Raw genomic sequence first — 26,395 nt, 5'->3', positions numbered from 1 at the left:
ACCCATTTCAGGCACCACTGGGATATTTACTTAGTGTATTCTGACTTTGAAAATGGAAAAAAAATCACAAGATATATGACAGCAGTTACATTCCAGAGCTTAAAGTTATCATAATGCCATACTTCTAATTACAAACCAGACTCTCAACAGCAAAGGCCAAGAGGAGCCAGGTTCCAGCATTAAGCAGTTTGTGCTGCAAACCTTTCCTTGGGAGCTGTCTCGAATCCTCTCCCCTCGTCAGACTTTTCTTTAAACCATGAGTGTTTTTGTTTTGTTTTGTTTTGTCACTACCTGCTTTAAAACTCATAGGAAACATTTTGTTATCAAGTCTCCGTGGACAAAGGGAGAAGAGTCTGAAACCAAGGAGAGATTTCCCCCTCCCACCACCTGCCCCTAGAAATACTTTTCCACTTCAAAATAAAATGTCTTCTCTCTCCTGGGAGGGAAGTCTGAGCAATATAGGGAGGCTGCTGCACAGGTCAGTGCTTGGGATGTACCAAGCCATGGGAAATTAGAGCCATGACCCAGCCTGGTGGCTGACCTCAACTAACCCAAAATCAGCACCGGCAGAAGGGAGACCACCAGCAGTTGGTCTGCCAACCCCTGCTGGGTTGCTATGGCAGCACCAAATTTTCTCAAAACAAACAAACAAACAAACAAAACTCTACCTTTTTAAGAGAAGGTTTTTTTATGTGTGTGTTTTGATTGTTTTTAAGATTTTTAACAACACCAAATTCAACTGAAATGAGCTACTTTGTCATCACAGCTCATTATCGATTGCTAGCTGAATGTTCTCAGTGAAACCGGGACGAGCAAGAGTAAACCTTACATAAAAAGCATGGTCTATTGATCACAGCTACTGCCACTGGCCCTCCACCGAAGCAGCAACCATCTCCTTTAATAAAAACGTAATCCTCCAATAGAGAGGAACCCATCTGCTTTACAATCCACTCTGCATCACGCTCTTCCGAGTGGTCATGAGAGAGAAAGCAGACCAGTCCACCCCCCCCAGTACAACACTATTACTATGCAGTGACACCACCGCGCTTGATTTAAGTACATCTGGCATTTTCAGGTGTAATGCCTGAAGCAATAATACTAAAAAACCAGAACAACACTAGTTACACCCTCTGGGAGTTGCATGTGTGTGAACTAAGTAACTTATGGAGTTCGTATTTCCATAGTATCAAGCGCTTTACATTCTGTAAGGTACTTATCCTCCTACCACCCAGGGGAAGGAGAGGTCAGTGCTGCTCCTCTCCTTTTTCCAGTGCTTCCTCTGATCATCTTTTCCTATTGTGTGGAAGTTGGAGACCTGAATCCCGGCATGGGCTTGAGGCCAAGGGGTCCTGCAGGAGGCTGTTGGGGTGGCTGAGAGCTGGCTGCCACCCCAGTCCCCAGTAATGGGGCAGACCCCAGGCTCTGCTGGAAGCCATCTGGTCGAATGGAGTGAGTTGATGACAGCATGTGCCCCTGAGGATATGGGGACTTCTGCATTCATTTCTACTGCTACAAAACGTATCCAGTCCTGTGCAGATGCTGTTCACATTTACCTTTACCACCACCTCACTGCCATGTCACTGCACACTTCTGGGATGAACATTGGTAAAAGGGGGCCCAGAAGACCCTGGCCTCATTCTGAATGCCATAAGAAGTTCCTCATCCTCTCATTGCCTTTGCCTTGCAAGATTCTGGCTGACACTTTGGAGGCTCTGCCACCAAGATGTTCCTGGGGAGGATCCCTGGTGATCCCTTCCCATTTCCCATCCTCCTCACGCTCTCCTCAGCCCTACCTTAACACTCCCAGAGCCCATTTCAGAACAAGGACCAGGCAGCGTGCACATGTATAGATTCAAACTTGCTTTTCAGGTCAGAACCAAGCCACTTGGATTCAGTGAGCAGACAAGGTTCAGGAGACAACAGGGGGGTGTATGGAGAGGAAGGGCCAGATTCTGACCTCACCCAGAGTAAACAGGCAGGGCAACACACGGACCGGTGGAAGCACACAGCATTATGCAATTTTGCAAGGGGACACGTGGAGCAGGGGAGTCACCTGCCCTGCAGTGGTCATTTAAAAACAAGCCCAGTTCCATTTCCATATCATCCTGCAGGAGCAATTTCAGCCAAGTGAGCAGAACCACAGCTCCACCCTAAAAGGACTGAGGGGATTGAGCAGGAGCTATCGAGCAGGATTCAATCCCCTCTAGGCAGAACCCGCACCCTCAGGCAACAAAAGCCACACGTAGCTCCTGCGCGGCTGCACGATGCTGGGGACTACGGGGCCTCCACTCAGCAAGCTGAGGAGTTAATAGAAGCAAAACAAATCCCCTTTATTTGCCTCAGGGTCAGGGGTCAGTGTAAGTAAATCATTAATTAACACGTTGGCGCCTCAGTGCTATTGACAGGGTTTTGTGTACACAGTGGGACTATGGCACCCCCTGCAATTAAGCAGGCAGTGAACTTTCCTCCTCCTGCTGTCTCCTGCTCAGCTCGAGCGGACTAACTTACTCCCCTGTCTTCACCCAGGGCTTCTCTCTGCCTTCCCTACCAGTGACCCCCATGCTCATGTTTCTTTCCCTCTCAGCAGAACTACCTGCAGAAACCAAGCCTCATCATTTTGTTGCTTTTCAACTTCACAAAGCACTTCCTCCTTTAAAACACCTGACTGGCTATGAATTCATCAACATTTATATATATATATATATATATATATATTTCACCTCCATGCCCAGGTAAAGCTGCCCCTACAGCCTTTGCAGAGCTCACAGGTGTCTCGTGATAACTCAGGCACTACATTGTCTCAAAGGGAAAAAAATTTCTTCCTTTCACAGCCCCTAGATTTTAATAAAAGTCTGGGATCTCTACATATTACTAACGGCACCTGGATATTTTTTTTTTTTTTCTAATCAAAGCAGGTCTGTTGACAGCCTTATTTCCATACCAGCTGGGAAATTGCCGTATAAAAAGCAGTCATCTCAAACTCCACAGTCACAGACCCTCGTAACAACCAGACCTAGCATCAATGGAGCTGCTGGGAAACGTCTCTTACAGTTCTTAGCAGAGGGGTCTGCTTGTGTTTGGTTGCTTTGGTGTTCCTTTTTGGAAAGGTCTTGGACTGCTGTCTGAAGGTCCTGTAACACAGGCTGACCGCCTCACAACTACATCATGGTGAGATCAAGGCTGGCTACAACACTGAACTTCCAACTGGAAACTCAGCTGGAAGCCCAAGATTGGGGTTCATCATTCCCAAACCCAGAACTTGACATCCATTATCTTACATATGACAGCCAAAACTATAAGTGAGACCATCTTGGTCAAATACTAACCTATGTTAGTGCAGCTCCTAATCAAAAACAATTACATAAGCTCTGATCCACTTAAACATATTTGAAGCAAAAGCACCTGGACAGCTACCTTCCTCTGCTCCTGAAGCATTATTAGTTCAGTGTCATCTTAGTTTTTGACGTGCCTTTCACATAAGGTAGGAATGACAATGATAAGCATGTCCTTAGCACAGCAGGACTCCTGACAACCTACCTTCCCACAACCCCTACAAAGGGTTATCACGTTAACGTGATTCCCACAGCACTGCCACACACAGACTTGAGGAGAACAGGAGGGGGATTAACTTGGCTGAGCATCTCCAGGAGCTGTGCAAGGACTAAGGGCTTTGCTCAAACAAAAACAAAGCACTTTGTGGTACCTTAGCTATTACTGCCTAGTATGACCACGAGGATTCAGGTAACTCATAAATCTGCTTAGTTGCAAAGATTAAATGCAAAATGTCAGTAAATTTAAAGCCACCTCCAATGCACTAGAGACAACTGAAAGCTCAAGTTCTTTCAGTATGATGATGGAAGTGCCCTGTCCCAACACATGCCTGTCCCCCTCCCCTTACACCCAGTTTCTCCCCTGTTGTCCTTGCATGCTAACACAGATAAAATAGTTGTAACCTCCTTGTGTACACACCTACATGCTAACGAAATTTCCCTATGCAGCACACTTGTGGATCACACATCCTGAAATTCCTGGTCTTCAGGACAAAGACTGAAGGAATCAACACTTTCCTCCTCCTTCAGAGCATCCCACTGGTATTTGCCATCTTTGTCTTTCAGCATCAAGTTCACAGCCCTTGCACTAGTTACATGAAAACACCACCCTGTATGGTTCTTGAATCCAATGGATGTTAAAAGCAGAAGGCTGCTAGTGGCCAAATTAACAGCACATAATTAGTTTCATGCATAAACCTCTTAAAAAAGTGCAGGGCACTTGGTGTCAAGATTAGACAATTAACTTTGTCAGAGCACAGGAGAACGCGCTGAAACGCTTACATTTGCAACGTGGTATTAAGTCTGCAATTCTCACCGGGCCTCCTGTGAGTAAATACTCTAGGTCAAAGCCTTGACAGCCTTATTTAGATTTTGCTCACTTAGTACAGGCTCTGCTCAAGTAAAGACCACATATAATCCAGGGAAAGACTTCAGAGTTTGGCTCTATGTTTTGACAGCCTATAAAATAGCAGCTGAAGTGTAAGCAGGATCAGCAAAAGTAAGCCTTTCCATAGACACTACCGTCTGAAAACAGTGCTGTTTTACACACTTGCCAGAATATGCCTGTTCACTGCAGCATATTCTGCAGAGTCCCAGTCAGCCAACCTTTAAAAACATCCCAGACTGGAGAAGGGCTTCTGCCAGTACCCTATATTGCTGCCACATCTCAACACAGTGATCCATCAGCAATTCATATCCACAATCAAGTGGACTTTTCCCTGGGGAGTGACAGTCCCAGGGAGATTAGCACCTGTCTCTCCTCTGTTTATCACTGGCAGGTGCTTAAGTGAAGCAAGATATAAGCTTTGCTAAAGTGAACAAAGCTCCCGAAAGATAAGATGAATGTGCTAGGCCATGGAACTAGGGATCACTCAGGAAAGAGCAAATGATTCCCCATCTGTTTAGCAAAGGTGGCTTTGTGAGCTAACAGGAGGAACAACATTTCATTAACACAGTGAGTGGTAAGAGCCAATGCACAGTTACTAGGAGAAAGTCTTCTGCAACACAAAGGAAATTTACTGGCCCTACAAAACCTGTGCACCTTGGTGACTCCAGGCTGGCAGGCGCAGGTGAGCACAAGCTAGCTGCATTCCAGTTAATCCCAGAGCTGGAAGATCAAGAGGAACTGGAGTAGAGGTGTGGACGTGAGCCAGCTCTGATCAGGAGGCAGGCTGGCCACATTCGTGCAGCACCTGAGCTAACAAGTCCCTTTTCTCCCCAGACAGCACTCCATGCAGCTTAACATCAGCAGCTAGAAAGCTGGATCTGTGTATCATGTTCTGCTTTGCAACCACCTGGTGTAAACAGCAGATACTGAAACAGCTTTTCCAAGTAGCAGATCTAGGTGTAACTATTACAGGTGCTTCCTCGGCTTTGAAGAACTCAGGTGTGCAGAAAGCAAGAAAACAAAGTGAGAGTTTAGCCACTAGCTTGCTGTTCCATCCGACCATGTAAAAGTTAGAAGACATTGCCCTTGCTATATCAGTAAGGAAAAGAAGATTGTCCCCCTGCCATTTCTTAAATTTATCTAGGCATTTATAGTAGCACATTTCTTTTATTTAAATAATCACGCATACAGCAACAGAAAAGTACAAAGGTTGCTCTCGTTCACCCAGAGGCAGAAGTCTAGCATCGTGGTGCTGCTTCTTGCATCACTCAAGTCCTCAGTTTAGGTTTTGCAAAAATATTGACTGAGAAGCACTAAGTAACTTGTAGGACTCAAAAAGGAAACATGTCAAAAACTCTGACCCAATGTGCTGGTGCCCAGCGTCTTTGCAGAATAGCGATAATCCTTTGACATAGTAAAAGTAGATGTCATTTGGCCCTTTCTAGTTTAAGGGAAAAAATAGTTCCTCATGAATTTGTTTAATGTAAATAAACCCTCTATTTATCTTTGTCTTTAATAAATTCATACATTATTAGAAAATCCTTTATACAAGAAGACCCACTGAGCTATATCATCTCATTTTAAGAGATTTCCTGTTGGTGGAATACAAAGCAGCCACCTGCAATCGCCTAGTGCTCGAAAGGATTTAAATAAACACACACAGATAATTAGATCAGTTAACCTTGCAAATTAAAACAAGCACATTGCATTATCTCCAGTTTATCCTAAAAGAAAATATGAAGTTCCCCCAGATAAATAGTTTAATAAAGACAGTGAAGAGCTTATACAAGCAGCATAACGCTAAGTCTTCTAGGCATGCAGGCTAACAGGATGAAAACCCACTTTCTGACTCATTTCATGCTGGATGACTGGATCTTGGTTTGCACTAAAGAGAGGGTTCAATGTAATTCACAATTTAATCCATGTTGCCATTGTTTTTTCCCCTGACATCATTCAGGTAGCCTAAGCTATTGGGCCTGGGTCACTCCCTGTACAGTGGGAAAGACTAGGTTGGGATGCCTGGCCAAGGCTCTCCAACAGCTGCAGGAGACAGATCTGTAACCTTCAGAAGGCTGAAGTTAGGGCAGATGCATTGTCACCATGGCCGTGATCCCAATTTGTGACTCAGGCATCCACATTTCTTCTGTAAGGTAATGACTGCAGCTGGGGTGAACTTCCTCTCACAACCATAAAGCACAGCTCACCCCATATTATGCAGTGTTTAGATGCAATTTTATAACGGAGTTTTCTACCAGCTTCAGAGCAGGTTTGCTTATTGGTTTTTAATACCAGATCTCATCAAAACAGGATAAGCAGAACATCTTGGTCAAAATGCTGCCCTGTATCTGAGGCACCACCACAATAAGAAATACACTGAAAGCAATATCCTTTCAGAAAACATTTCAGCGCTTTCCAGGAGAAGAAAGTTGTGTTGCTTGCTTACTTTTTTATCATTTCCACTTGTAAGATTTGGCAGCACTTTTTATGCTTTAAACAATAAAGGAAATGGTCACAATTTCAGCAGCGAGCTGGACCTGCACTACAGACCTTGCACAAAGGAAGCTCCTACAATGGCAGGGCACAAGCTGTGTGCTGCTCCCTGTGCTGACCTTCTAGAGTTTGGTCTTGGAGCCAGCAGCTGCTACTCCTGGGGTGTCACTGCTGTTGATGACACGTTCTCAGGACAAAATCTATCAAAATATGGTTTGTGAAACACTGCTCTAAATGACAGATTTAAGGCTCTTCTCTTTAAATACAAAATTCATATATATACACACACATCCTCATACACTTGTGAATGCCATTTGAGCACCAAGGAAAACACAGAACTATTGGCTAAAATGGTGGCAACTTATTTTTTACCCCTAAAACTTACTCCCAAACTAAATTTGTGGAAGAGTCTGAAACAAGATGATCCTAGTCTGAGGGCTGGTCAGAAGATCTATAGAGAAATAAGATGCCCCAAATTAAACAGTTTGGAGTGAGAACTTGATACTCTCTCTGTCAGGTGTGTTACCTGGGCCACTAAGTTTTTTAAAGATACCAATATCTTCAGCAGAAATTGGTGCTTATACATGAAGACTCCACAGAAGGAGACTGAAACTTGAATGGACCACAGGAACCGAACTCATTTTTATGTTCAGGATACATTAAGGTTGTACACCAAGCAAATGTCAGAATCTGTGATCCTCAGGCTGGTTTCTGTACAGATAATGAAATTCCCAAGTCAAGGCTTGATTACCCACTGCCCTTGGTTACCAAATTGTTCCGGTTAGCCTAGCAAACAAGCTCACATTTGCATCTGCTCCTCTGCAGATAAATCCCCTGGGCTGGCACAGGAGAAGGTCATGGCATTGGGAGCGCATCCCTTAATGCCACGGGCTGTACTGTGCAGCCCTGTAAATAAACACAGGGGGCTTAGTTACCAAGGCTATCCCTTCTGTACCTCTTACTGGATCCTGAACGTTAAGAGAGAAAAGTAAAAAATCTGAAAAGCAACAAACACCAAGAAAAAAAAAGGTCAGAAAATAATCTGGCTGCTACAATGGTAAGGAATGGATCCTCCCTCCTCTATTTTACACCCCCCTACACATTCTGCTGCTGATCCAACACAGTCCTCGAGTTTCATTTCAGAAAGTAAAGCTGCTAAGCAGCTACCAAGTGACCTTTGCCTCTCAGATGAGTATTTATGGCAGGCAACACATACATCAACAACAACAAAAAGTTTCCCCAGTAACGAAAATGTTTCTGCCAGCAATGTATCTTTTACAAGCTTGCAAGATGTACCGGGAGTCTAATAATCAGATTAAAATCACATCAAACTATGTTGGGAAGTCAAGGTGAAGGCCTTTGGATTGTTCTCATGAATAGCCCTACCCAGACCTACCAGGTGATGATAAATACTTTTTTTTTTTTTTTTTCTTTTTGCTTGGTTGCTGTTTCTGAAATTTATTTAAAGGCTTACAGTTTTTAAAAGCCAAGAGGTGGGAAAACAGTGCTTTAGCAATTCTTACCAGCATCTGATAATCGTAAAAAGGTTAAGAAAAAAACAACATTATTTATCCTGGGCGGTGGGCTTGGTAGTAAGTACCTGGTCATTCTTTTGCAGGTAGAAGCTCACACCTCTGAGAGGCAAAGTGATCATTCACATTTCTAATAGCTAACCTAGAAAAAACAAAAACAACAACAACAAAAAAAACCCTGAAGTTCTAGGACAGGATCATATGCTTCCTAGGATCACTGGGAACCAGATTAGAGAGATTTTAGATAGATGTACTCTAGAATAGGAATGGTCAGAGTTTTAAGCTGTGAAACAAGGAGAGATGCTGAAGTCCTTGTTCCTTGTTTCCATCTCCTGCGCAGTATCTGCGTGAAGTCTGGCTGGAATCCTTCATTTCCAGATAGCATACTGCAGGCTGGGGATAGATGCCTGAAATGGATACCACAACCCTGTTTCCCCTCCCTGCAGAAGGCCACCTGGGAAATACAGGCAAGCATTGACAAAAGAAACGCTGTCATCTGTCAGGGTGGATTATCAGGTGTGAGAACAGTAGTTCAGAGTGTTAACACCTGATTTGCAGACATAAAGAATAGTGAAAGCCTACCCAGATGTTTGCTTCCACAGAAGAAGCACCAAGGGTGAGCAGCATCCAGCCAGCCCACATACAACATCTAGACTACAAAGCCCTACCCAGGTTGCAGCAGCAATGCTACGGTCACATGTGCATCTCTCCACAGTACGGGGAAGCAGTTTTCTTGCTTTCAGGCTCAGATCCATCAGTTTTGTTCAGATCAGCAGCTCAGTCAATTTGAACAACCCAGCTGACTGTGCACAAACGCTGACCTGGGAACACTCAGGTGAGACGTTCTCCCCATGAACCTATAGTGAAGATGGGTAATAATCCCATTTGCCCTATCCACTCAAGGCCAACAGAGAACAACTAACTGCCCACAGCCTGGAGGATCATGCATCAGGGCTCTCTACATTATTATAGAGTCAGTGAACCATGGGGAAGAGCCAACCCTATGGTACAGACAGGGAACAACCTTACGACAGCCTCAGGAGCCTGTCAGGACCAGAGGAGTTTCCTTTTCAGTCTTCAGCCTTTTGGTAGCCACAGCAACAAGCCCAGAGTTAACACATGAAACCCCAATAAGGGGCAGAGGAATATCCAGTAGTGGGCTCACACAAGCACTGCAAGGGCAAAACATTGCACCTGCGTGAGCTTAATCTAAAAGTCAAATCACTTGACTGCGTATTCCAGTTAAACTAGCATGTCTGCCACCACCAAGCCCATCTGAGAAACGTATTCACCTACCCACTGCACGACTCCCACCAGCTTCTCAGTATAAAGAAAACTAGTTTCCTTGGAAATGAGAGCACGCTATCATTTGCAAAATTGTAGAAAACCTGCTAAGCCTTGTCTCTCTTTTCCTTCAACCTGTAGTGGGGACGGACACTACAGATAGCTCACACAGAAGACATGATCACACCATTCTCTTGCATCTACTTCCAAGGAATCCTGATGAAGTTCTTCGTCTGATTCCAATGGGAGAAGAACAAAACAGCTGCTGAATGCATATTTAAGAAGGATCTACCCACCAGCTTTGTATAAAATCATCACTGCATTTCTACACACTGCCAGAAAACCTGATCAACTTCTTCCCTCCCCCCAGCAGAGTTCTCCGCACAAAAATGAGTCACTTCTATTGACTAACCCACAAATATTAAAAACAGCAACAAAGTCTGAAGAGCCTTTTCATTGTCTTCACCTCCACAAGGAGGTTAAAACCCTGTTTTAATGCCTATTTCCGAAAGCCCCCATTTGTTTTTTGTGATTATTATTATTTTTTTTAATACAACTGCTTATTACTACAGACTCCCAGGATGACATCAGCCAGCCGTGGGACTCAGCCGCAAGGAGGAACAACCTCTCCTGCACACGTGAGCGGTGGTTGCGGAGGCACCAGTGAGTCAGCATCAAGCAGATACGCTACATGTACACACAGCCCATATGCTATTGGATGCATCATCATGCAGTAGTAGATCTCAGGCTCCAACATGCTCATGGAGCTCCCTTCCCACTCCAGAGAGAAGTGGACCCTCACACCACTGCAACCGTACACAAAACTGGTTTGCTACCAGACCAGTCTCAGCCCTAAATTGCCTGGAGCCCACACCAAAATCTCAGGGACCAGTGCAAACATTATGAAACAGTACATCCAGCCTGGATCCTGGGCTTCATCAGCTAGTGAGAAAGATGCCTCAGCAACCTCATCTGTGCAGAAAAGTTTTAGGTCTGCCCAGTGAAAAGATCTGCCTGTGGTGATGAATAAGCACATGGTGGAAAGTCATCAGGGCTTCTTGTGGCAGCCCTGTGAGAACTCTGCTGCCTAAGGCATAATCTGAAGAGCTCCACATAGCAGGGATTCACCAATCTCTTCCTGTCAGAGTCCTCCCTTTTCCCAGGGAAAGGGGGGTTTGGTCCTTTTTGATGCTTTCCGTTTCTGTGATGGTATTCTTTTTTTACATCACTTATTAATCTTAGTGTATTTATCATAAGCATAAATCTTCATCAGAATTGCAAGAAGCATTTTCGTTTAAATAAAGCTTATATACATAATTCTTTCAGCATACATTTGAACAAGGTTTCTATAATACTCATTTTCTTAGAGAAATAACCTCTGCTAACCTTTAAATGCATCCCTTTCTAAAAATGCCAGGTTTTAACTATTTAGCAATATCAGCTTTCATATTTCCCATAAAATTGATTTCCTAGATTTTCTGTTGACTATTTCTTTAATAATAGGCAAGGTGATTGTGACTGAGAGGTTGACCAAGAGGTGGACAGTCATCCACACAATGGATCTCAAATTTGTTAAAATTAAGCTAAACTTACCACAGCTCCCATCTAATTACACCATGCCTCCCAAGTATTACACATCTCCTCATATAATTTTCATTAAGTACAAGCTACTATTTATTTCATGTAACCATTTCATGCTTTGAAAAGAAGACTGATCATTTAGTCATGAAAATGGACTCACAATTATTTAGTTAGACACTAGGATGGTTTAGTTTGCAAAGCGCAAGATGAAAGAATTAAGGAACCAACTGTCAAAAAGAAAGGCATTCTCTTGTGTATGTGCTGATTGAAAACTTTGTCTCCTGAATACCTCATCCAAATTAAGAGAACTCTACAGAGGAGGCCTAGCACCTCCTTGCTTCAGACAAGACAGAAAATACACTTTATGCAGCAGGGAAATTGAGTTATTTACTGTGCATGCACTCCTCAAGACAGGCTGCTGAGGCAAGCTAGTATGTGTATGAACCCCTCAGAATTAAGCACAGTTTGAAATGGGTTTGTGTCTCCTTCTTCCTGACAAGAAGTAGTTTAGAGTACCTCATCCATATTTTTCCCCATCTTCTGGAGGAGCCATGTGCCAACTACTTGTACCCTCAGAAGTGTGGATGCTCAAAATTAGAGAAGAAAAACCATCTAGGAATGAAACAGACTCTTAAGGCAAATAAACAGACCCTGATGAAGTGGGCATCAAGGGAGGATTTCTAATTTTCTTCCTGAAAGCAATGTTTCATCTGCATGCCACGCATCAGCGAGTGTTTCAGTGTTTCTTTGCATCACTTGTATCAGGGTGAACTAGAACACTACCAAACCCAGAAACACAATGAGTTAAAGAGTTACAGACCTAAACTTAAAGAGGTTTATAATGACTGACTTTTAGTAATTGGATGTGAATTATGGGGTACCAGGATTATTTGCCTCAGCAAAAAGTATGCTGTTCCCTGCATTAGCGTGGCATAGAAAGGGGTATCACTTATTTATACTCCCTACTTTTGTATGTTTCTGACAGAGTAGGAAGTGGCAAAGAATCTGACTTTTTTTCCCCAAAGTCTAAACAGAATTGTTGTTTGAAAATAACAAAGGATTATCACATATTCTAGAAAAAAAAAAATTGTTTGGCAATGGAAGTGATTTCATAGTGCTGAAAGCTAATAGGAACCTCTACTAATGGATTTGAAAAAATATTATTTGCATTCAGTTTTCCGTGCCTATGTCACAGAAAGCTTTTCAGAAGCCCCAAGAGGTATAATACAAAAGATCCAAGCTAGTCAGAAGACTGTTCATTAATACTTATACTTTCAATGCATCTCCTTCAAAGGCATGCTTGAAGCTGTAGAAAGAAAAGACTCGCAAGAAATAGTTGCCCATAGTAATTAGTATCCTTTATTGAAGGCCATTTATCCAACTTCCAGAATATATTGCAGGCCCACCTAACTCTTCAAACACCAGAGGTGATATTGAACAGTAATTTTAAGAGCAAGAATCTTACAGGGAAGGAACATACATACTGGAAAAAAAAAAAAAAAAAAGAAAAGAAAAGAAGAAAAAAAAAAGAATAATAGAATAATATAACACAGGCAACTTTTTGAAACCTGTCTTCCTTTTTGCATTAGACACATCTGTCCCCCACTGAAGTTCTCCATCTTCTACTTGGCACAGCCAACTAAACCCCCAGCAGTTACATTAAATCTTTCTCCAAAGTCTCAAGAAAGCTGTTCCTCATTTGTTCACCCAGCCAAACTAAGTCTTTTTTCCCTCCTAATGAATTTGGAAGAAGGGCAGAAAAGAGTTTCCCTGTGAAATCAAAAGCTACAACTGAAACAAGGCTGATAGGCTGCTGAAAATGCACTGAAACATGTTTGACAGTGAAAGACCTTGTTTGTAACCGTAAGGATTGCACACAGAATGTTTTTTGATCCTGGGAGGACTTTGATCTACACTAACCCCCTCAAATACAGCAAAGGATGTCAGTAGGCTGTGGAAAAAGAAGGGGAAAAAACGAAGTGCAGGTATACAGTGCCAAATAGATGACAGTTCTTGACGTGTTCGTCAAGCACAACCAGGCCTTGGACAGAGGAGAACAGGCGGCACACGCCTGGAGAAAACTACATTTCACCATCTACGCCAGAAAATGCCATTCAATAAAAGGAGAGATTCAGTGAAGGCATCTCAGGGCAGCTCTGGGCATGAAGTTTGAGGTAAATAAGCCCTTCACTAGCATAGGCTAGCTGCAAGGAGTTTGACACAAATGAAATTCAGTGGTCTCCTTTTTTTGCAGTTCTTACCACAAGTGAATGAGGCTTGACTGAAGCTCGATGTTAAAAGCATTCTTGAGGACTAGAAACAGAGGTTGATATTCAGAAGAGGAGCCAGATCAGGACTTCTGAGACACCGATCAAGAATTGGCAGGGCAAGATGTGTGAGGCAGTCAAGGCCTAGAGCCACCCCTAAATGTGAACAGCTTGGTGCTGATGTGATATCACATGAACATTTCCAGTATGGGTGGGCACTGTACAGCTACAGAAGGACATCACCCTCGGTGCTAAGATAATACAGATAAGACCTTTCCTGCACGCGTGACTAATGGTTGTGCACCAGTGAGCAGTATGAGAGGCACTGGGCAGACTACACTGAAAGGGGGTTACCTAAGATCATCTCTTCCACATGCCACTATTTCATTCCCTCACCTCTCCTCAGGACACTGTCTTGTCACAAAACATTCATCCATTCATCCTACCCAAGAAGTAATAGTAATATCAAGAAAAAAATAAATCCCTCTTGACAAAAGGTCTTCTTCCCTCCTGAAGTTCTCACCTAGGCAGGGGTAGAGGACACCTGATCAAGCAAGACAATGCAAAGGCTCCAACCTTTTCCTGGGCTCAGAGGCATTAGAATAACTTTGAGGAGCCTTGCTAATCAGCATCTTTTGTGCCCTTTGGTGAGATGTGGTGGGACATGATAGGCATCTTGTATTATGTCTTACAGAAAAGCAGAGAAGAGAGTGAGGAATACTTAATACAACACAGGGGCTCTGTGCAGTGACAATGGTCTCTATTATTCTTGGCATGACCCTAATACAAGTGTGGGGCTGTTTGCAAGATGCCTCTTTTTATTGAAAGGTGTATCTGACCCAAATTTTATTACAGATGTCAAATACAGTATGGACAAGTACAGCATGAGTATAAGAATTTCTCCTCTTTTTTTTTTAACTCACTTTTTTTTTTTTTTTTTTTTTTTTTTTTTTTAAGTAATAGTAAGGATGCCACTCTTCCCTTATTTATTTTCAGGTCAATCACAAGAAAGAAGAAAGAGAAAACCCTTTTCTGAAAGGCAAGAGTCATCCTGAGCTTTCGCCTTATATTGGAAGAAAGCTTTTCACTTCCAAGTTATCATCCTTTGTCAGCATCACAGGAATGTCTAGGACACTGTAATCAAAAACAGGGGCTGTCAGTGCTAAGTACTGTAACTCAAACACAAACGCGTATGAAAGGAAAAATCTTACTCTGGAAAACCAAATGTCTAGTAGTCAAAGAGGTGACAGTGGGGAAAGCTTAATTAGCTCCATTTAATTAGATACCAAGGCAAAGGTGGGTTATTTCTGTTTTTCTGGACCTCTCATTTCAACAAGAATTCCCTAACATATGTCAAAGAAATCAGTCTCAAATACTTGATCCAAACTACCATGCTTTCACAGACTGAAGGGGTTTGAATTAATTCTAGAGAAAATAATTCAATTTAAAAAGATTGAATACAATGCCCAAGACTCAGTAGGCCTTACCAAGAACAGTATCAGGGATTAAGACAAAATAAAAAGAAGCCTAATCATAAAAGGAGCCTAGGTGATACAGACCAGTGTCACCTGGATTCCATGTAAAGACAGAAATGCTGGTCTCCATTGGATATGCAGATTGAGTAGCTAAATACACCATTTGGGAAGCTTAAGCATCCCATATAAATATCATCATTGCAAGTGAGGGAAACACATACCTGCTCTTAAGGCTTCTCCAGAAGAAGTCAAAGTTATGAGTTCCCTTCAGTAAAAGAAATGGTATGAACTGTTCATTCTGGACACATGACTTTCCTCACACAGTAGAAAAGTAATCTTAGGATGGACAGACTGATGTTTGGTGACTCACATTTCAGGTTGGATGGAGCGAATCCAGGTTTTACCAAGCGGATAAACTGATGATTAAGTTTGCATGATGGTTACTATGGACTTACTGCTGTAGGATTTCTGTATCTCACTGACTTGGGCTCCTACCTTACAAGCTAAACCTGCTTAAAGAAAAGCGGTATTAAGTGCAACATGAAGAAAACTAGAATGCAGCTTCTGTAAGGCTGACAGAGGACATAAAAGGAATGGGCGTGCAAATAGTTATACCCTGATATGATCTGCCATTGGATGGTTGTCCAGTCATTATGCTCAAATTAGTTGTTAACTGTTGCTTTAAACAATTGCAGTGAAGTAAATGTTCCACAACTAAAGTCTTTCTAGGGAGAAAACTCCAACCACCTTCCGCAAGCACCTGGCTTTTGATGAACATGTTATTTTGTAGCTGCCAGGAGAGGGAAAAAAAAAAAAAGAGAGAGCGAGAGAGAAAAGAGCTGTTTCTAGGGAAAGAAAGTTGAACTAAGACAATTCTCTGATGAAATAAATACTTTAAGAAAATTATAAACACTCAAGTCCACCTGGTACAAAGCTGATTTTATCCTTGTTGATTTAAGTGCTTTAAATGAAGAAAGGGAAAAAGGGTCACTCACTTTGATTAAAAGGGTGTTTAGGCTTGGTTTCAAAAAGCTACAAGGTTGCACATCCTCTTAGTCCAAGTTCAAGGTTAGAGCTGGTATTAAAAGGCAAAGCAAGTGACATCAAGAGGGCTGCTGTTAAACTTGGCGCTTGTAATAGTGTCGGCTTCTGTTCAGAACTCTCTTGGCCTCTGGACAAGATACTGCAATTCAATAACAGCTAGCTGAGACTTTCTAGGACTCTCAAGGATGTTTTCCGGCATATAAATGGAGAGACCTCCAGTGGCTCTGATCTGTATCGCCAAGCCACCATGGACAGGTGTAAGACTTCAAGCAACATCTCAGGAGCATTCCTGGCTGACTGGATGGGCTGTGAATTATCATAACAGTGATAATAAAGAGCGTTTGCACATCAGCGCACACACACACACACAAAAAAAAAAAAAAAACAAAGAGGATAAATGTGATTTTTAATCTTCAGCTATCTGCATGGGAAAGTATGATTAATAACTACAGAGGCTTAACATACCCTCCTCAGATAACGAGTGAGGTGGCCTTCTCCAAGCCCTGATTATCCTCTTCTAATGGGCTTCATTTATTGTGTAAACTAATAACCAAGGCCTAAGTACCGCACACTCCAGGGTCTGCAGGAAAAACACTGGGCCCAAATGTGATTAAGTTGGTGAAGATCGCCCAGCAACACAGCATGTTGGTTATGGGCAGGCAGGAGCAGGGACTGGATGGACCAGGAGAAGGAATGGAGAATCAACACATCCTGCAAAGAAATGAAGCAGAAAGTAGCAGGGATCTGCCTTTGAGTGATATAAATACCCTGCCATTCAACTGGGATTGCTAGGAGTTTTCAGCCAGAATTGGTGGAAAGCCAGAATACAACCCCACAGTGCTAATACCAAGAAAGCAAGGCATTGGTAATGAGGAGATGTGATTGCAATGCCATCCAGAAAGTCAGCAGCAATGCCAGATCTGGAGAGTAACTTGAGTTGTCAGTCAGAGCGGCTGTGCAAAGAAGTGCTCAAAGAAAGCTGGATTCCCCAAAGTGAAGGAGTTTAACAACACAGCCCTGGCCCAGGAAAGAAAAAAATGACCTTCCAGCTCCCCTGGCTATATCTCTAAAATGCAAGCACAGCTAAAGGGAGGCAACTTTGCAGGGCACCTAAAGAAAGAGGATCAGATCCTCATTTGAGCTGCACTGATGTAAAGTAGCTTAAATTCCACTAGAGTCCATGATGCTACTCTGAATTTACACCCATCAAGAGAGAGAATAGAATACGAGTTCCCCTCACTGAGAAGCACATTTCTTAGCTGCACAATGAACATCACATTAGATTATCCAAACTGAAATAATTGTAAATACCCAATTTATCTGGACCCGTTTGTGCTGTCTTCTTAATTGTTGCACTTCACTCAACAAGGACAATGAAATTAGTTTGGACAGGCTCACTTTAGAAGCATTACCACTGTGCTATGGCATCTTGAGCTTAGAGTGCTGATGGAAAAGGTTTGAGGCTTAATAGAATAAAAATAAAAGAGAAACACAGCAATATAGATAAATTTGAGACCTCCACTGGCACCTGAGACATTCTCTTTGAAGGGTGTCACATCTGTTTCACTCACTCACATTTGTACAGCCTGCAATACAGCTTCTAAAAACCGTACTGAATCCACAGACACATTTCCCTAGGCTTCCCTCAACAGCTGCCTGACTTCTGGATGCCGGTGACATGCTGTACCCAGCTTCTCCTGGAGCATCTCTGCTTCTCCCCTCCCAGGTGAAAATACAGCAACATCAAGCAATGAAGATGCCATTGCAGGTTGCTGCTACAAAAATAGATAGCCTGCAAGGCTTCCCCACCACCACCTCCCCTCCCCTGTACAGGATCAGGCACAGAAAAAATTGATCCCCAGTTGTTCTGTGGATGAACAGAAGCAAACCACTCTGACTGCTTTTTCTTCTCTTGGGCAATGTGAGCGTACACTGACAAGCATATATGTACTGAGCCTCTATTTCAAAAAACATCAAATTTACAAGCCAGATGTATATACATGCAGCATCACAAAATGAGAAAAGGATCAGTTACTTAAGTGTCTCCCCTTTTCAGGAAAAATTACATGATCTCCCAAACAAAAGTAGTTGGGAAGCAACGTGTTCTGCCTTAGCGGCTCTAATCTCAACTCATTTCACAAGGCAGGCACTATGTGAACACAGGGTAATGTTTCCAGCAAATCTACAAAGGAGATAAGAGACAGCAAGGACAAACATGCAGAGCGAGATGGGATGGAGTAGAGAAGGAGACAATACTGTTTGGCAAGACACGAGGTACTAGCATGACTTTATTGAGAAAGGACACTGCTAAGTAGCACAGAAGACATGCAGCCTCTCATATGTTTATCAAGGAAGATCTTGACAGTGGGGCTGATTGTAAGCCAGCCATAAATAAAAAGGCCCAGAAAATACGACTCCAATTTTGTCACCCTGGATACAAAGTGCTATTCCATTGATCAAAGCTATAAACCAAATCAGAAGCACATGCCCGTATGCCTTATAAGTTACATATTTACTACGTAAAGTCCCTATAGTAGCAAAGAAATGACTGAGCCATTCACACAACAGGAAAACAACAAATTCACTCCATCTGTTTAAAGAAACAACCTGAGCTTAGAATGAATATTAGTTATAGCCGAACAAGACTTGCTCTGCCAAAATCTGCCCACAAAGACAGTGATCAAAACAGTTTTTTTCCCTCAACAAGCCAAAGAAAATATGCAGCAGAGGCTCTGAGGGTTGTAACTTCCCATACCTACAGGGAAAAGAAGGGAATAAGTGCATTAGAGCACCAGAGTTCACTTAGATCTGGAAGTGTGTGCATCTCAAGGTCAAAATTTAGTACAGAACTCTAAGGAATTTGAAGGTGTATGTTTTTTAAAGGAGTTGTATTTTAATGAGACAATATATATATATTTTTTTAAGGGGTGATGTGGTAGAAAGAGGATAGAAAAGTATGGGAAACAAGATGTAAGAAGTTCCCATTAAAGAGAAAAATGAGAAATGCACATTTCTCATTTGAAAGAATAGGTTAGGCTTAATTTTGTCCTTGTACTTACAGAAACTCATCAGAACAATTTGACATTGCTGGGAACCTGCCAAGTGCAGCAACTCATACATGCAGTGCCACTGCACAGTTCTCTCTGCAGCTGCTCGGGACCAAGTCCCCTCAGATAACTGCCGAGGCCATCGTGCAGCCCGACGGCCACATTCCTCACCAGAGGCAGAGCCCAGCATGAGGGAAGCACAGAAGCTAAGTGGGTTATGTTATGTCAAGTCCCATCAAAAGCCAGCCACATGCAGAAAAATGGGGCAGCCTCTGCCACTCCCAGGAAGATTGCAGCTCAGCTAATTCTTTTAAAAATGTCTTCCAAACATTAAGCACAATTTTAGGCTTAACGATGCACTTGCATTATTTAACACAGGATATGCAGCTTTCTGGCTGTGTTTGTGTTAAGTTCTGAAGTGTCTCCAAAACAACTCGAAGTACATACTACATGCCTAGATGTACTACTACATGCCTAGATGTTCCTAACCTAGTTACCATGGGTAGCACTAACAACAAGTGTTTCAACCAAGATCCAAGTCCTTATTGTGTAACTGCCCCAGAAATTAGTCAGGGCGTGTAGCTGCTCCACAGCATTGAAGTCTGTGCTATAGTGTTCTCATTCCTACTATAGAGGGAAGATGAATTAAACCAGAGTAAAACACTTTTGTTTCAATGATAATTTTGGTGACAGATAATGCAAACTTGATCCATGACTCCTATTTCTGGTCTTTAACCTCCTTTTATTTTGCTGTTTTATTTTTGAAGAAAATTACCCTTGTTTCACTGAGTATCGGAAGGGTTTGAAGACACATACATGTTGCATGAAGAAACACAGAACAGACAGTTTACAAAGTAAGCTATGGGTAGTACAGCTACCACTATTAAACCTATAGTGTATGCAGACAGCCACCAGTGAGAGTCCAAAGCATGCAACTCTGAAGCACCTTCACTGAAATGCTTTACTGCAGCATTATGCAGTATTTCACACTGCCATTCCTGTGACTGTACAGACAAAAAGTTAACAGTCTTTAACAGCACCTGTTTTTCTCTTCCACTCTCTCTGACTGAAGACATGTAAGTATAAGTGAAGGTCTAGTGCTTGGAAGTTATTCCTGGGTGTATCTACTACCTCCTTAATCAGCACGACCGTACTGGAAACCCTACTATTTAAGGTTCATTAGTAATTATTGGCAAACACAACTGAAACATCAAGACACTGATGATCTAACTCCTACAGCTTGGAGCTGGGACCTCTCTCTGGTAAAAACCCATGAGAGCAACTAAATGGCCCAGCAGGTGTCAGGGATGCTCAGTGTTTTGAGAATTCGGATATTCAAATGCAAAGATTCTTGGTAGAAATTTGTTTCCCCATTTAGAACTACGGTACTGGTTCACGATGATGTCATTTCAGCAGTGACAAATATAGCTGACTCTGCTCTTTCCTACGCCATATAAATCCCTTGACCTCAATCAGATCACTGCTGATTTACACTTGTGTAAATGAAGTCAGAATCAAACCCATGGCATTCACAAATGTAGGCCAGAGTAAGCATTACTCACAGACAAGAGACAACCCTTCAGAGGAAGGAAAAAAAGATCATTTTCATGCAAATATCCTTAATAATAAGGAACAAGAGATAGAAATAAGAGTATGAATGAAATGCAATCAAGAACTGCTCTGAGATCAGATTTGCTTCTAACTTTATGATGCTGCATCAGCTGCTCTTAAAGTAGCTTAAGCCCAAAATTTGACCTACCTGAAACTTGTTAGATACAATTTTTCATCAGGGATCTGTGAGCTAACTCAATCCCTAGGCTTGGCTTTGAAGGTAGCTGAAGTTGCTCAGCTGCTTGCAGGATCTGAACTGTTTTGATTGCTGTGTGTTAAGAAAATGGAAACTTTCTTATTTTTTTTAAACTGAGAACCAGGTTTGCCCTCAAATCGTTACACATTATCTATTTATTTATGCATAAACAGTGGCATTATGGTTTGGAGAATAGGAACCCTTTGATGGAAGGTAAGCTTGACTAGCCTATGGGAGTTTACTGCTATGCATATAAATGAGGCCATACATACAAAAATGCAGAACAGACAAGTGAAAATATACAGCATCTCTTTAAAATGAAATACTTTGATTGCTCCAATCACAAGAAGTTGTAAAACTACCCTGAAGAATTAACAGCCTCAGTACATGCTAACTACATCCATCATAAATTCGTCTTTAGTTTCTGTTATCATATCACTGCCTCTTGGGACCCCCAGTCCTGTCATCATTTGCCCTTTATAATTTATTCAGCTTGTACTTGCCTGAATCCTTTCTACTTATCATTCATCTTTACAGTTGTACATAAAATTAGATTGATCCTCCTATGGCAGACATGTCAGAGAAAAAAGTTGTTATTGAATAACACATAAAGCAAATGAAGGTCCAGCAAAAGCTTTTGTTGAATAACTTGGAAGTCATCCTTTGAGAGACAGAAGGTATCAAAATAGAAAGACAATACTACCTTTAATTTTTTTTGTACACCATTCTTCAAGTGCCACCAAGATTCAAATAACTGAAAAGTCTGGTTCCCATTTGGGGTTATCTCAGGTTAAGCTTGGTTAGCCACCAAGAGTGTGATGAATACACCAGTCTCAGCTGAGACACCAGTACACATCCAGTATCCTGGTTCTGCTACATGGCTTACTCTGCATTCTTTCCCTCCAGTGCTCTTTGGAGGGGGCAGCAGAGAGTTTGCTTTGTATTCTAGAGGCTGCTGTGTTGGGATACAGAAGCCAATCTTTAACTAGTGAAATGGAACTTTAATGTTTACCAAGCAGATAGGACCCAGGTGTTTCATCTCATCTGGTGAACAGAATAGCACTGTCAAACTAAAGGAGTTTTTAGCAAATGGCAAGTGCATATGGTTTCCTCTATCTCTTGCCCACTCCCCTTCCCAGAACAAGATCCAAAAATCATTGCCTGGTCAGTCAGAAGAAGGAAATGAGGGGAAAAAAAAATCTTTTTAACCATGACATTGACATCCACAGATTTTAGAGTACCGAAGTATTTCTATAGGACTGTTTTTCGCAAGTCTCTTACCTCAAATCTGTTTTTATTCCTTTTCATCTTCATTTTTAACTTCAGAAAATAGACATGTTTCTCCCAGGGGAACAATTAGATGTGTTTTCTTTCAAAATCTAAAGGGCATGGTGAGCAGGCTGTGTGTTCAGCAGGCTACTTTAATCAATGGAACCCATCCAGCCTGCCACTGCTGACCAAATTGCAATTTACATTGGTAGAGAAAACTTTAGAAATAGGAAGGTGCAGGAATATAATACCATTTTTGGCATAACATTGTGCAGAGTGATATGTGGCTTAATGGTTTTCTAACAAGCTTTTGGAAAAAGCTTTGAAACATTAAAAAAGACAGATTAAAATTATAGCAAATTCTACTCAACCAGTGAAATTCCTGCTATATGTGCAGAACTTATGAAGTCCACATGACACTATGACACTTACATCTCATTTTAAGCCTCATTAAAAGGATTCAAGAGCTAGATTTGCAAGATTCCCTCCTCCTCCCCCCCTCCATTCTTGAGGTCTTTCCACACATACATCATATATAAAAATTTAAGAAAATACCAAGCCAATACCAACAACATATTGACCCCAAAATTATTTTGAAGTTTGTGTTCAATTTCCAAGTTATTTTAAATCTGTGTTTAATAAGTGTCATGAACTCACCTGTCTTCTAATGTTGAGGGTGTGAATTTATTTTTAAGAGAACAATGATAAGTGAAGAAAAACTTTTTTTTTTTTTTTTTTCCTGGATGGCAGAATAGACAGAATAAAAGAACCATTCAAAAGAAAACTAATGATGCTTTGACTGAGAAATTTAGTATACCTGTAGTACTTCTCTCCACCTCAGGAGGAATAGATACACTACAAAAACCCAGCCTATTTCCCAACCTGAATAAACCCTTTGGGTCGCTGAGGTTAACAGTTTCTTAGCTACTTAATTTCATAATTATTCTTTGCAATTCCTACAGAAAGATTTTAACATTATGCAAAGAGACAGTGCCTCCAACCAAGTATACATGGACTATTCACTCTCAGTGCCTCAGAGAACCACAAAGAACCAGAGGAAAAAAATGCCGCTGTGCTTATCATACATGAGCTCAGTTTATTTGTGCTATAAATAAAAGTAGATCTTGATAGCATAATTACATTTCTCAGCATTATCCTCTGCCATTCGCTTCAGAAAGAAAAAAAGGGGAGAAAAAGTTGCCTTCACTATAATTTGTAATCAAAATGACTACACTTAAAACATAATTTTATTTCCCTGATTTCATTTCCTGTGGAGCTTTGTGGGGCAAATAGATAATATTATACCAAATCTGCAGGCAGATAATTCTTCCATCCCCTGCACTGTTGTTGTCTAGATCACTCTCCCCACCCCTAGCCCATGCTTTCCCTAACACTATGGGCTGTGTTTTTGATGCTGAATTTTATCATGGAGGGATATCTCAGTATCAGAAATCCCAGGGGTGAATCAACTTTTACTTTCTCTACTACCTCTTTCCCTTTCCCCCAAATTATTCTTCCTTGCCTAATTTGCTTTTTATGATTTTGGGGGGAAAAAAGGAAAAAAAAAAAAAAAAGTGGTTTCCCACTATGAAGGATTAGCACAGATTATGGTGAACAGTGTTAATTATAGGTGGGGAAAGAGAATTGTGCATCTCTCCAATCTGTTCTTGATTTCCCTCGTGCCTGTCTGGCTGGTAATAAGCCTCCTTTAATCTGGCGGTCCCCTTGGTGAAATCAGCACCACGGACAGCAATATTGATTGCTTCTGAGAAACCATCACAGCTGCTCAACCAAATTACCTTTGATATGTGACCTTTAATGTAATTACTGCAACATCAAAGCATTTCTATAAATTATTAAAGAACTAATATACTTCATCATCCAGCTCCCCTATTATATGTAAAATAAACAATCACAAGTAAACGCTTTAATTTGGATTGTCTGATGTTCGCAAAAGTGCTCTTTACACATACATACACACCCTCCTGTGTTAACCTTCAATTATAGGCAAGAGTTTCAAACTATCCAAAAGAGACTAATTCATTTCGAGGAAGAAGATTCGACTAATAATTCTATGCTTTACATTCCATTCTAGTTGCTTCAAAATATCCATCATGATTCCTTGCTGCCCCAAAACAAAGTGCCATAAAGACTTTATTAATCAACACATACCTGCTTGGAAGTCTTTTGATTATTCCACAAGATGACTTTATGTTCCACATATAACATGGAAATATGTGAAACATATTTCTGTCATCTTGCAGAGCACATCCAGAAAGTAATTACTATAAAATATGTGCATGTAGCCACTCCACTAAAAACAGTGATACATAGCTAAAAGGCAAGGTGTCTGAATCTGGACACAAACTCCCGATGCCTCACCATTTCCATACATTAGCATTCATGTACATATTATTAAAACAACAAACTCTGTTTCAGAACACAAGAACACAAACAGCAACGTTGCAAGAGAAGACAAATACAGTTTACTGATGGAAGGGAAAGAAGAATTTTAATTCAATGGCTCACTGTAGTACTATTTTTCTTCCTATACCAGCCTTGTTAATTATTTTTTTATACTTTCTCAGTACTGCTGTTTGTGTCACAGACTCCAGAGGGTCAAGAGAAGGTGTTATATATGTGTCATCTGTGAACTCATGTGAATGAGGACTTAGACCCTTGACCTTACAAGTGCTTTTTATTTTATGATGAACTATTCTTGATATTGTTGGTGCATGTTATCAAGCGCAGTCAGGTAAGTCATAAATAATTCTCTGCTACTCACACAGGAACCATAAAACAGTATCCAGGCATAATAGTTTAATCAAGAGACAAGGCTAGTTTCCTTAAATAAACTACAGTGACATCATTCAGAAGATGAGTTCAGAAACTTGGCAGAAGACTGCATGCAGAGGGTTTGCTGGTGAAAAATAAGGTTTAATCCTGAGATGAGCAGAACTAGAAGTGAAAGGGATGAGGGGAGTCAGTGCTCAGAACTCTCAAAAAACAGGTTGCTATTTTAGAGGATTCACTGTTCCCTATTTAATCGGATGCAAATGCATAAAAACCTCAAAGGATAAAAACTAAAAAGCCTGCTGAAATCTGTGTGGCCAGTAAAGGCTGTAAATGGTAGAAATGACCAACTAAAGAACAAAATGTTTCACCCGTAGATTAGAATCAGACAATAATGTGGGAAGAAAGACTTGATCTCAATTCAAGTGGCTGAATTTTGTCACTGTACAAAACAGTTTTGATTTTAAGAGTTTTGTGAATTAGAATCCCTAAAATGCAAGGCAGGATTCAGAAATGTAGATGTGTAAAGAAGTCTTCCTAAAAAGTCCTGAATGTACTTTTTTTTGATTAAACATAAGGGCTCAGTCTCAATGTTTTCTTGGAGATATTTCCATCAACCTCAAGATGAAACTAACCTTATAAAAAAAATATAAGCTCCATGGGCAAATGAGTGGTCTGGCTGCTAATGAGGGAAACAGTGTCAGTGAAGACAATTGGACATTCACCATCTTTAAATACACACTTTTTAAATACACAGCACCCTATTCGTCACAAAGATAACTCTGGTTTTGATAAACACATTCTGTCTTCAAGCTCAGAAAATTTCAGGTAAAACACCTGGAACATCCCTGTTCAAGATACATATAACTTTCTGCACAGCCAGATCTTAATTCTCTCCCCTGAATGAAACATCACCTGTTAGAACCTCCCCTCCCCCCCAGAAAATAAATAAATAAATAAATAAAGGAAAAACTAAATACTCCAAAAGATCCAAGTTACTTTCAATCTGTGGCTAACGGGTTTCTGGAAAAAAATAATTCTGAGGGAGTTGTCAGCTGACAGAAATGTATTTTTAGGGAATGAAGTATGTATATATTTACATAAGGTATGGCCTTTAAAGCAAAGATAGATGTAGATGAGCAAGTGTGTGGGCATCTCTGTACTGGCAAGGTGGCGAAGAGTTAGGTAAATAGACCCAGGATGATGGAAACAAGCAGAGCAGAATCAACACTTCAGAAACAGAGCAACTGGTGTATCTCAGGTTTTGATGAAAGGTAGGTTATGGGTAAACGGGACTCAGTCATTCAACACCAAGTAAAGACAAGAGACTTTTGGATCAATTCCCTCTCAATTTAGATGCTACCTGGGA

General features: G+C 41.3%; 1 protein-coding gene across 11 annotated transcripts in view; it reads right to left on the bottom strand.

The window, feature by feature from the left end:
• The window catches only part of CELF4 (CUGBP Elav-like family member 4), a 692,870-nt gene that overhangs the window by 575,904 nt on the left and 90,571 nt on the right, over positions 1–26,395 (bottom strand). The gene's annotated exons all lie outside the window — the stretch shown is intronic.

The sequence above is a fragment of the Anas platyrhynchos genome, chromosome Z (assembly GCF_047663525.1).
Source record: "Anas platyrhynchos isolate ZD024472 breed Pekin duck chromosome Z, IASCAAS_PekinDuck_T2T, whole genome shotgun sequence".
NCBI classification, from domain to species: Eukaryota; Metazoa; Chordata; class Aves; order Anseriformes; family Anatidae; genus Anas; species Anas platyrhynchos.
This window is presented reverse-complemented; position numbering and strand designations above follow the sequence as displayed.